We start from the raw sequence: 13,452 nt of genomic DNA on the forward strand, positions 1-13,452 counted from the left end.
AGCTGTCTACGGACAACACTTGCTCTTTGGCTTAGAAATGGAGATGAGCACCAACCTCCAGACACGACTAGACTGCATGTCAGGGGAAAACCTTTACCTTAGGTGCACTAACTTCTGTGCCCAGAAGCTTTTTCTGCTAGTACAAAGCATACACCTAAACATCCAACAATGGGCAGAAAAAACATATAAAACCTAACCCGTATAAGGGAGCCCCCGATAATGCAATGGGTTAAACCTTTGTGCCAGCAGGACTGCTGACTGACAGATCGGCGATTCGAATCTGGGGAAAGTGCAGATGAGCTCCTTCTGTCAGCTCCAGCTCCCTATCTGGGGACATGAGAGAAGCCTCCCACAAGGATGGTAAGCATCAAAACATATAGGCATCCCCTGGGCAACATCCTTGCAGATGGCCAATTCTCTCACATCAGAAGCGACTTGCAGTTTCTCAAGTCACTCCTGATACAAAAAAAAAAAAAACCCATGTAAGGTGTAGATCTCTGTACTTTATAAAATCTCAGGCCATTTTCAGAAAATTTGACTCAACTATTGAAATTCCACTATTACCTAATTGTAATTTCCCCTGAAACTGAACAATATTGGCAGCAAGATACATGAGAAATCTAGTTCTGGAAGAGGTAAACTAAAAAGAAATCACTGCAACAGTTTCACATGAAATGTCTGTGATCATGATTGCGATAAACTATTTCACTGAAGAAAAATCTGATATATTTATGTATTAATATATGTGAATTTTAAGATTGTTGCCCTATTCATAGCAGAATAATTTTACTGGGGGACATTAAAATATTTTAATAATTTTTAATTATTAAAAACTTTCCATATCCTCCACCCATCCCCTAGGCTATATACTTCTTTTATATCTTTATCCAGGAGCAAAATTTTCTTAATTTCTATACAATATTCAATTTGGCTTTGCTGCTTTTTAAACATTCTTTATAAACTATCAATTTATGTTGTTGAAGGCTTTCATGGCTGGAATCACTAGGTTGCTGTGAATTTTCCAGGCTGTATAGCCATGTTCCAGAAGCATTCTCTCCTGATGTTTCACCTACATCTGTGGCAGGCATCCTCAGAGGTTGTGAGGTCTGTTGGAAACTAGGCAAGTGGGGTTGTCCAGGGTGGGAGAAAGAACTCTTGTCTGTTTGAGGCAAGTGTGAATATAGCAATTGGCCACTTTGATTAGCATTGAATAGCCTTGCAGCTTCAAAGCCAGACTGCTTCCTGCCTGGGGAAATCTTTTCTTTGGAGGTGTTAGCTAGCCCTGATTTTAACTATTAAGAAAGTAGGTTTGCAGAAGTGTTCAGCTGAATGCTTGATCTATAGAGCATTTTCCTTTGCAAACTGATTTTCTGATCTTTGCCAGGGCTCTAATCATGTCTGGGCTTGTTTGATATTTAAACTTCTCTCTGTGCAGTGCAAAGTTCAACAAAAATTCAAGATCCCTCCCACAACCTGTTACTGTGAAGCAAAGTAAAGTAGGGTCAAGATTAATACTCTTTTTTCTTTATTTCACTTTAGGAAAATCAGATCTTGAAGTTCTTCTACTATTTAAAATTAGGAAAGGCAAAAGAATGGCTTAAGGCACAGACTAATTTAGCTTTTAAAAACTACTCAGTCTGTATATCCAACTTTAAACAATGAAAACCTCTGCTATTTCTTCCCATCATTTCTCAAGACTTTTTAAAACATATGATCAAAGACAATTGGGAAGCAACCATCTTTCTCTCAAAATCCAGTTGGAATTACCCACTTTAGAAGATCAGTGATGAGAATACACTATTTAAAATATATTTGCTGGTATAGTTTATGAGAAGCAGAGATAGGCAGAAAGTTTATCAGCTTCTACTAATAGATCATCAATTATTTCTAGTACCGTAATTGTTTAACAAAAGCCTTAACAAAATGACATTTGTTCATGACCTGAACATGGCTGAAATTAAGAATCTCACATTTTTGTCTGGAAGAAGAGTGACTACTCTGTGGTCAAAGGCTTTCATGGCCAGAATGACTGGGTTGCTGTTAGTTTTCCGGGCTGTATGGCCATGTCCCAGAAAGAATTATCTCCTGATGTTTCGCCTGCATTTATGGCAGACATCCTCAGAGGTTGTGAAGTCTGTTGGACAATAAATAAAGAACAATACTCAAAACGGGAATTCCAGACAGGAAGTAATCAGGGCCAGCTAACACCTCCCATCAAAGGATTTGCCTAGGCAGAAAGTAGCCAGGCTTTGAAGCTGAAAGTCCATTCAAAGCTAATCAAGGTGTCCAATTGCAACATTCACACTTGTGTCAAACAGACGAGAGTTCTTTCTCCCACCCTGGACATTCCACAGATATATAAACCCCACTTGACTAGTTATCAACAGACCTCACAACCTCTGAGAATGCCTGTCATAGATGTGGGCAAAACGTCAGGAGAGAATGCTTCTGGAACATGGCCATACAGCCCAGAAAACTCATAGCAACCCGACAGTGACCACTGTTCAGATATGGTCTATGGATTCTTCCAATACATGTTTGTGTTACCTAGTGGATTTTAGGGATCTAGTAAATAAAGAGGAAACAACAAACATGCTGTAAGTTTAAATTCGTAAGTTCCTGTCTTAAATGCAGAAAGTCAGTCTGATGCAATGGGTTTGATTGTTAGACTACAACTGGAGACCAGGGTTCAAATCCTTGCTCAGTTATGCATATCCTGGGTGACCTTGGATAACCTCAGAGGAAGGTAAAGGCAAAGTCCCTCTAAACAACTCTTGGAAAGAAAATGCACGACAGGATACCGTAAGTAAGAAATAACTTGGAAGGCACACAACAACAAGAATCTTAAAAAACGGTACCGTAACTAGTTAATCAGGATGTGCTTTCAGTCTCTTCACTTCCTATTATGCACCTTCAAGTCATTTCTGACTTATGGGGACCTTAAGGCAAATCTATCTCAGTAGTTTCTTGGCAAGATTTGTTCAAAAGAGGTCTGACATTGCTTTTTTCTAAAGGTGGAAAGCTTAATTACCTAAAAATAGCACCACCTACACCTGAAAAGGAGCCACAAGGTGGCGGGAAATCTCAAAGTGTGTAATGTAAAACATTAGTGGAAGGAATACAAAGAGCCTAAAACCTGAGTCTTTCCCATAGTCATGCAATGCTGACTTCCTGTTGAATAGAAAGCAACAAAACCAATGGGAAATGGAGTTTTCCTGTCAGATGGCATGACTGGCTTAATTCTTGATCAGAAGAATTCTATGCAGAAATGCTTTTTACAGCTCTTGTTTGCATAGGTTGCTGTGAGTCTTTCAGGCTGTCTGGCCATGTTCCAGAAACTTTCTCTCCTGACGTTGTACCTACATCTATGGCAGGCATCCTCAGAGGTGTGAGGTATGTTGAAAACTAGGCAAGGGAGGTTTATATATCTATGTAAGGTCCAGGGTGGGAGAAAGAACTCTTGTCTGTTAGATGCAGGTATGGATGTTGTAATTAATCACCTTGATTAACTCTAAAATCAGGACAGTAAATAAAGAACAACACTCTGAAAACAGAGGAATTCCAGACATGAAGCAATCAGTGACAGCTAACACCTCCAAACAAAAGATTCTTCCAGACAGGAAGAAGCCAGGCCTTGAGGCCACAGGACCATCAAATGCTAATCAAGGTGATTAATTACAACATCCACACCTGCCTCCAACAGACAAGAGTTCTTTCTCCCACCCTGGACCTTATACAGATATGTAAACCTCCCTTGCCTAGTTTCCAACAGACCTCACACCTCTGAGGATGCCTGCCACAGATGTGGGAGAAACGTCAGGAAAGAAAGTTTCTGGACCATGGCTATACAGCCCAAAAGACTCACAGCAACCTAGTGATTCCGACCATGAAAGCCTTCAACAATACTTGTTTGTATAGGTTAAAAAAAAAGGTTTTCCCTGACGTTAAGTCCAGTCGTGACCAACTCTGGGGGTTGGTGCTCATCTCCATTTCTAAGCCAAAGAGCCGGCGTTGTCCGTAGACACCTCCAAGGTCATGGAGCGCAGTTACCTTCCCGCCAGAGTGGTACCTATTGATCTACTCACATTTGCATGTTTTCGAACTGCTAGGTTGGCAGGAGCTGGGGCTAACAGCGGGCGCTCATTCTGCTCCTGGGATTTGAACCAGGGACCTTTCGGTTTGCAAGTTCAGCAGCTCAGCGCTTTAACACACTGCACCACCACCAGGGGCCCCTACTTGTTTGTATACATCATTTTAAAATCAGCAATTAGAACTGGTGCTTTGAAGACTCGTTTTCTAGCTAACCTTTAAGATGTTAACCATTTCCATGGTTCCCAGCTGCAGGAAGAAAGTTTCGTGTGATTCTATATCTGAAATGTTCAGTCATTTGAATAGAGGTGGAATTACAAATACAGGGAAGAATTTGGGTAAATTGCATTGCCAATATCTTATTATTTATCTGTTTTCTTCCTCAATTTAAACAGAACTTGCTGCTCTCAGAGGAGAAATGTTGTAATGGTGATGGGTTTGTACTTGTGTTACAAACACACAGACTATTGTGTCAAGTGGTGGGCAAAGACAATTAGAGGAAGTCTGTCCCGAGGAAATGGCAATCTTACTAAAACACAGAGGGGAAAGGGGAGGGGAAAATATTAGGCATAAATCATAGTGCACAAATTTTGCCCTTCCCAACACAGCAAATATTGTCTTTGGGCGGAGGAGTTTAAAATCATTTATTATCTCTCTAATGACAGTTGTATTTGTTTGTATTATATATCTCATCTTTCTCAAATGGCTGGCCTGCAAGTGGGCTTCTAACCTAATTTATGGGATGTCTTGTGCAAGATGGAGCAAGCCCGTTTTCTGCTGCTCCAGAAACTAGAACCCAATCCAGTAGATTCCAATTACAAGAAAAGAGATTTTATATAAACGTTAGGAAAATTCTATGTAAACATTAGGAAGAACTTCTTTATTTTAAGAGCTGTTTGACAACGGAGTAGACTGCATTGAAGAGTGGTGGCCGGTCCTTTGGAGATCTTTAAATAACAGTTGTATGAACATATTTCATAAATGCTATAGTTGTGTATACCTGCATGGCAATGGATTTAAGCAGTTCCAAGATTCTATGATCAGGAAAAACACAAACTGTGTGTAGATAAGTATTGTTTATATGTATATATCAACAAGGCCAAATAATTAAAGTAAAAAAATAAATAATTTAAACTTTATAAATGATGACAGGTAAAACTGGAATATTAAAAAGTCTTGTCCATCCATTGGAAATCCCTGTCTGTATTAGGCAGGCAGTTGCCTCAACAGACATGTCTTTTATTTCCAGCAAAAGCAAACCTAACTCCTTGGCAGAAGTTCCCTATTTGCTCATCCTAAGCACCTCTGTCTTTGGTCACCCTGACCCAGCCATTGCTGACATTAGACTATGGTTTAAAACTAAAACAGCTTCTCCATCTTAAAATGGTAAAGAGAATAGATAAATAAATGCTAAGTTCAACATAGCATTTAGCTTTGCAGGCGTCTATCGTATACCAGGCAGCTGTGGACAAGTCTACATAGGGACCACCAAATGCAGCAATGCCCAAACACGAATCAAGGAACACGAAAGGCACTGCAGACTAATTCAGCCAGAGAAGTCCGCCATAGCACAGCACTTGAGGAACCAACCTGGACACAGCAGATTATCTGAGAACACAGAAATGCTGGGCCACTCTTAACAACCACCATGTCGGACTACACAGAGAAGCAATTGAAATCCACAAGCATGCAGACAATTTCAGCAGGAGGAAACCATGAAAATGACCAAAATCTGGCTGCCAGTATTTAAAAAAAAACTTTAAAATCAGGGCAGTAAATAAAGAACAACACCCAAAAAGCAGGGGAGTTCCAGACAAGAATCAATCAAAGCCAGCTAACACCTTTTAACAAAGGATTCCCCCAGACAGCAACCAGCCAGGCACTCAAGCTGCAAGGCCATTTGCAACATTCACACCTGCCTCTAGCAAACAAGAGTTCTTTTTCCCACTTTGGACATTCCACCGATATATAAACCTCACTTGCCTAGTTTCCAACAGATCCCTCCACCTCTGAGGATGCCTGCCATAGATGTGGGTGAAACGTCAGGAGAGAATGCTTCTGGAACATGGCCACACAACCCGGAAAACTCATAGTAATCCAAAGAGAATAAAGTTGGATGTTTTCACACTTAAATATCTCAATATATTCTCCCAGCAGTTTCATTGTAAAAGATAAAAAATAGATTTCATGGATTACACCGTCTAGCAGCAAGTATAGGAAACCTTCAGTGCCAACTTCTCAAACCATCCCTCCAGAAAGGGCTGAAGCTAGCAAAGAATAATTAGCGGTATTCTAAATCCCGTTCTGAAGAAGCAGCCATGGTTGATGATTTTGAAACCTGCTGCGGTGACATCCACTTGAACCATTCCTCTTTCCAGTTCCTGGTTTAGGCCATTTGCCAATCCAACCATATGTGTCTTCACACTTAATCAAGCTTCTATCTAGATAATCTTCCCCCTCCAGAAAGGCTTAGAGTCAGAACAGTAGGATTCTGGTTCAGGGAGATAATTTTTTTACCAACTCTTTTTACTCTTTCCTTTTAAGTCACAGTGGAACTTCCCATGTTACAGAGATGCGTGTCTAATTTCTTTTTACTGAGTTGGCTGATTCCACCCTGTTCTCTTTCAAAGGCCAGAAAGATCAAGAATTCAGTGTAATAAAGCAGACCTCACATCTCCCAAGAATGCAGTCTATTTGGGTGGTGCAAAAAGAAAAGGTAGACATTATTGCTGGACAAACGAGGGCCAAGATTGCACTACTGGAACTGTAGCAATTACAGCATCAGGATCGATATGGAGCTTGGAGAACGTGTCTAGAAGACAAATTCAAGAGGGCTGTTGGATGATATTTCATCAGGAAAATAATCAAGCAGTCTTCTAGTTGGACTGCAACTCTCAGCAGCCTCAAACAATGAGGAATATTGGGAGATGCCATCCAGTAACATTTAGTGATCTGTATGATTCCTATAGAGTCAAATACCCTAGAGCGGAGCTTTCCAAACTGTGTGTCGGGACACACTAGTGTGTCGCCTATAGTCCCCAGGTGTGAAAAATGCTTACCCCCTGCTCCCACAAACAAAGGCTGCTGCTGTTCAAGTGTAGATACTGTTCTAAGTTTTATAAGTTGCACAATTTGTTGATTAACTTGCAGTAAATGCCACTACAATTGATACGTTTCTAATTAAGGAAAGAAAAATCAGTTGACAGTAATGTTTGTGATGAACCACATGGAGTTGCTATAGAGGAAATTACACAAGAATCAACTATAGTGCATATTGTGTAAAGGAAAAACTTTCCACACCTTGTTTATATGGTAAAGATTATATGAATCTCATATATATTATACATTATTTAATTTAATATAATATATATTGCATGAAACTCTGATAAGGGGTTGGCTTAACCTTCAGTTTTCTAGCAAAACTGAATTACTGTGTTGTGAAAGGATGCATGTCTAAAAAGTATGTCAACAACATAAAAAGTTTGGAAAGCTGTGCCCTAGAGATACCAGATCCCATGTGATCTTGGAAGTTTAATAGGGTCAGCTCTGGTTAGTACAGTACTTGAATAGAAGATCACCAATGAATACCAGGTTCTGTAGGCTGTATTTCAAAGGAAGAGCTGGCAAAAATCAAATCTGAGTATTCCTTGGTTAGGAAAACCCTATGAAATTTATGAGGTTGTCGTACATTGATGGGATTTGAAGCCACACACATAATTCCCATTCCAGGTCTACATTCTCTTGGTTTTGGCCAAATATGTTACATGCTATCTGCAGGGATATGCCCCTTCAGAAACCCTATTTTTATTTCCTAGTTACAGGGAGTTGTTGCAACCAAGGACTGCATTGAAGTGCCACTTCCTAGCCAGAAAATTCTGACTCAAAGTCTTCAAGCCTTATCCTGTTAAAAGTTACTTGAAATCCAGAAGTCAAACTAATGAAGCCAAAGGCAGGAGCAACAGTAGCTCCTTCAAAATTGAAAGGTCCCTTGGTGCCAGTGGAACACCAAGGCTCTATCTGCACTCCCATATTGCTGTCTAGACTCATATCATGCATTATTATTATAATAATATTTATATCCCACTTTTTCTCTCCACAAAGGAGATGCAAAGTCATTTAAAATCTACAAATATACAAACATTAAAACATAATTAAAGATCAATGGAATAAAAAATTCCCTGTTAAAATTCATAAAAACTGATCAGGAACATATGACCCAGCCAGTTTTAATAATGAATTTTAAACTCATTATATTTTAATCTTTGTTCTGTGTATATAATATATGCATTTTATAGAAATACTTTTTAATATGTGTATTTTATGTAATGATTTTGTGTTTTTAGCTATGTTGCAACCTGCCTGGAGCTACGAGAAGAGGCGGGTAGGAAATAAAATTATGATGATGGTGATGCATTAAATGGCTGTGTATACGGACCCCAAACTAAAGCACCATTTAATAATTTGAAGGATGTTGTGTTGATGTGGCCCTTGTGCACAAACACAATCCAAAATGACTGTATGCATCCTCCCAACTGATTCAGGTAAAGTGTTTTCCTCGGCTTCTATTTTGAGGGGTGTTGTTATAAAATGGTATGCTGATAAGAAATTGGATAGGATGCTGAAATAGTGTTGATACAGCATGTCCAGTTGTTGTGTACTGTTAGGTGGTTTCCAATGTATCCTATCATGGGGCTCATCCCAGGTCACACAGTGGCTTCAATGGCTGGATGAGAAACTGAACCCTGGCTTAAAGTTGATCTCAAACCACTACATTGTCGGCTGTTAGGAATTGTGGCAGTTGAAGTCCAAATTGCCTGGAGGGCTGCAGTTTGCCTATGCCTAGTGTAGGTGCACCCAGGGATTTAGAAGTGATATAAGGTGCAGCTATACCTTAGAAGTAATGCAGTTTGACACCACTTTAGCCAACATGGCTCAATGTGAATTGTAGTTTTACACTGTCTTTAGCCTTCTCTGCCGAAGAGTGCTGGTGTCTTGCCAAACTCGAGTTCTCGTGACTTTGTAGCATCAAGCAAAGCATCACGATACCAGGGAAAGGGAAGGATGGGGGATCCTATTTAAACAGGATCAAATAATTTAAATTCTTTCAGCTTCTTCCTCCCTCGATTCCACAGCAGTCATTCCTTGTAAGTTTCTGTCCACAACTAGCACTGACTTGCTCACTATGACACCAAACAAATACTGGGCCATGACGGCCTCCTTTTTTATCGATCGCTCCTCCTCAGGCCCATTTTGCCCAGGCTCTGAACCGGTCTTTCCTGCTCCACTTGCCAGGCAGAGAGACCCTATCTCAGACATGGGGAAACGGTAGGCTGTTAGGAATTGTGGGAGTTGAAGTCTAAAACACCTGGAGGGCCCAAGTTTGTCCATGCCTAGTCTAACCCTATAAAATCCTCAGGGAGCCAAGAAAGAAAAACAGCAGGTGCATTTACACTGTGGAATGAATGCAGTTTAACACCACTTGAACCGCCCTGGCTCAATGCTGTGGAGTCATGGGAGTTGTAATCTGGTGAGAGGCACCAGTGCTTTTTAGAAGAGAAGCTTGTGAAACTGCGGCTCCCAGGATCCCATAGCCTTGCGCCATGGTAGTAAAAGTGGTGTCAAACTGTGTTAATCCTACAGTGTAGCTGCATTGCATGGCTCCTCCTTCATTCTCTGGAGGTGCTCTCATTGCTCACCTGCAACCTGATCACAGCCCGCCCTGAACAAAACACCTCCTCCAAGTTTCTTTTATTCCCCACTGTCCCTCCCTTTCCCTGATATCATAGAAGCAGGAAATAGCCTGACTCAGAAAAGAAAGGCAAAAACAAAAAGGCAAACAAAGTATCCTGCGAGAGGATCAACACACCCTCCTGGCCTGCTTCCTGATCGAAGGAAAGGGAGGTGGCACTGGCCGGAGGAAGCTGGCCGGATCCTTGTGGCAAACCTGCCTCGTGTGCTTATTTCACCCTCCAAGTACCTGCTGGGTTTCCAAATAGGATTGTTTCCATTACAGGTAAGGCTTTACCTTTACTTTTTTGGGCCAATGTGCCTCTTGTTATCCCTCCACAGTGTTTGCACACCCGCCTGATTCAAAGGCTGGATCTACACTGCCATATAATTCAGATCATCAAAGCAGATAATCCATGGCCTTTTCACACAGTCCTATATCTCAGAATATCAAGGCAAAAAATCCCACAGTATCTGCTTTGAACTGGGTTATCTGAGTTCACACTGCCATTTATTCTAGTTCAAAGCAGTTAATGTGGGATTTTATTCGGCTGTGTGGAAGGGGCCCCACATTATCTGCTTTGAACTGAATTATATGAGTCTACATTGCCATATAATCCAGATCAGAGTAGATAATCTGGATTTCGTATGGTAGTGTAGATGGGGCCTAAGATGTATTTAAATATACATACAAATTTGACAGAAAAAGTAGTTCAATACAAAATAATGCTATGTAGTAATTACTGCATTTACGAATTTAGCACCAAAATATCACGATTTATTGAAAACCGACTACAAAAATGCGTTGGATAATCCAGAATGTTGGATAAGCGAGTGTTGGATAAGTGAGACTCTACTGTATATACTTATTGAAAAGGGAAATTGTATGCATACGCCTAGGGAGAAAATACCCTCTTGAAGTTATCTAGGCTTCCCTGCCAGTTTAGGGGGAAACAGGAGCTGCATCCACACTGCAAAATGAATGCAGTTTGACAGCACTTGAACAGCCAGGGCTCAATGCTATGGATTCATGGGAGTTGTAGTTTGGTGAGGCACCAGCAGTCTTGGGAAGAGAAGGCTAGAGATCTTGTAAACAAACCCCAAGATCCCATAGCATTGAACCATGGCAATTAAAGTGGTGCTAACCTGCATTAATTTTACATTATGGATCCTAACTTTTGTTTCGAAGCATGGCCACGTGGCAACTGCTGAACAGGTTTCCAGTTTTATCAATCTCCTATTTAATGTTTGAGCCCAGACTTCAGGCACGATGTAGCCCACGGTCAAGAGATTGGACTTCTTTCCTGGAAATATTCTCATCTGGTTCTCTAAATTCTTAATGGGGTAAAATTCAAAGGAGATTTCAATCTGAATCCCAGTTATGTGCCTGTGCCTTCTTGCTACTCTTCCCTTCTCAGTGTTTGTTTGATTTGTACTTTGTTGTTGTGTGCCTTCAAGTCATTTCCAATTTATGGCAAAGCTGTTATGGGATTTTCAGGGGCCGGGAGAATGCGACTTGCTCAAGGTCAACCCATGGGTTTCTATGACTGAACTGAACCCTGATCTAGGAAGTCATAATCTAGACAGGACTGGATTAAGATTTTTTGAAGCCCTAAGCACTTAAAAGATTTTGGAGGTCCTATATATGTATGTGTATATATATACAATACAAAACAGTAAAAGAAAATATTATTTTTGAAATGAAGCAAAACTTACCGTAAAATGTTAAAACAGTGTTTTGTTGTGTGTACTTTTGCTTTATTTATATTCAAAAAGTTTTTTTTTCCTATTTTTTCTAATTGAAGTCTTTTAAGGAATCTAGTTCAGCTGCACCATTTGCAGGTTTGCACCGTAGAGTCCATTGTACATCTGTCAGTGAATTTTGTGTGTGTGTGTGTGTAATGCCTCCTTCCCTTGATGCCCTAAATAGGTGCTTGTCTTGCTTAATGATTGATTCCAGCCATGTTTCTACCCAGTGTTTGATATGTACTTTGTTTTGGGCCTTCAAATTATTCCAACTTGCAGCAAACCTATCTTGGGTTTTGTGGACCTGAGAGTTCCTTACTCACCCAAAGTCACCTAGTGTTTCTCCATGACCAAATGGGGAATTGAACCCTTGTCTCCAGAGTCGTAGTCTAATGCTCAAACCAATACACTACGCTGGCTCTCTGGATTTGTACAATTGTCTATGTTTTGCATGCAGTTGACAAGTGTTTCAGGCTGATTGTAGTAGTGCCTTCCAGGCAGAAGGAGGCACCCTTTCCTCTTTTTAATCCTACCTCTTAACAGGTAGAAGGGAGAGAGTAATTCCAGTTACAGCCAAAGGCCTCTTTAACAGGATTAAAGGCCTAGATGTGTCTGTTTCCATGCTTAGCACTCTCAAGGAAGCTGATGATGAGGTTTCGTAGGCGGGTGAGGTGGCACCTGGATGAATCAGAGTCTGTCTCATGGCCGGAGAAGAGTTCGAAAGGGAGAACCAGGGAGAGGTCTAACACCCAGAGGAGACTCTCTTCTGGCAGGATGAAACAAAACAAAAAATCCAGCTGTAATTTAGGAGGGGGTTGGTGAAACAAGAGGCTTCCCTAAATTATATAATGCATCAATGAGATCATATCTTGTGAAAAAAATAGTTATATTGTAAGCCGCCCAGAGTCCCCTTATTGAGTGAGAAGGGTGGGGTAGAAATACTGTAATAAATAAATAAATAGGATATAAATTCAATAAATACACAGAAAAAAGAATTGTGAATGTATTTGATTTATTTTTTCCTGCCTTTCTCCCAATCTAGGGGTCTCAAATTACTTAAATGTCTTATGTAAAACTTCAGCACATCTTACAATGGAGGTGGGAGCTTCTAGAGGTTTGTGGATCACAACTCCCAGCATTCCTCACTTTGGACTGTGTCAGCTAGGGGTGATATAATAATAATAATCATCATCATCATCTTTATTTGTACCCCGCCATCAACTCCCCAAAGGGACTCGGGTGGCTCACAGAAGCACTCCAAGTGCCACATAAAACAACAATTCACAAGTATTGACATAAATATAAACAACAGCATATATAAAATCCCACTAATAAAATTGTAAGAGTATAAAATGATAAAGATTCCTAAAGTGCAATCAACGTGTGTAGCAGTACAATCAGTGGTTCATCACGCTGACCATAGATGAAAGTTGTACTCTTTAAAAGCTGGAAGACTGTATGTTTATACCATTGAGTTTATTTCATTCCTTCTCCACCATTGTCTTCCACACTTATAAAAAGACACATAAGCAGCAGGCCCAAGTGGTGGAGGAAGCTGATATAAAGTGCTTGTGCTCTGTGGTCTAAAAGGGGACTTAAACCTGAATATATTGCATATGTTTTTGTCATTCTTGATGGCTTAATTGTTCATCAAATGTTTTTGACACCCATTGTAAAACCAGGGAATTTCAAAGAAAATAATAATACAGTGGGCCGTTAGTATTTGCTTGGGTTTGGTTCAAGGACCCCCTGTGGATACCAAAATCAGCGGATGCCAAAGTCCCATTATATATGATGGCATAGTAAAATGGTGTCTCTTATATAAGATGTCAAAATCAAGGTTTCTTTTTTGAATTTTAAAAAATTATTTTCAAGGATGGTGGAATCTTT

General features: G+C 40.3%; 1 protein-coding gene across 1 annotated transcript in view; it reads left to right on the forward strand.

Moving 5' to 3' along the window:
• The first annotated feature begins 9,908 nt into the window (after positions 1 to 9,908).
• The window catches only part of tjp2 (tight junction protein 2), a 95,501-nt gene continuing 91,957 nt past the window's right edge, over positions 9,909 to 13,452 (forward strand). Inside the window, exon 1 of the mRNA XM_062971972.1 lies at positions 9,909 to 10,102. The gene's annotated coding sequence lies outside the window, so the exon portion shown is untranslated. The remainder of the gene's footprint in view (positions 10,103 to 13,452) is intronic.

The sequence above is a fragment of the Anolis carolinensis genome, chromosome 2 (genome assembly GCF_035594765.1).
Source record: "Anolis carolinensis isolate JA03-04 chromosome 2, rAnoCar3.1.pri, whole genome shotgun sequence".
NCBI classification, from domain to species: Eukaryota; Metazoa; Chordata; class Lepidosauria; order Squamata; family Dactyloidae; genus Anolis; species Anolis carolinensis.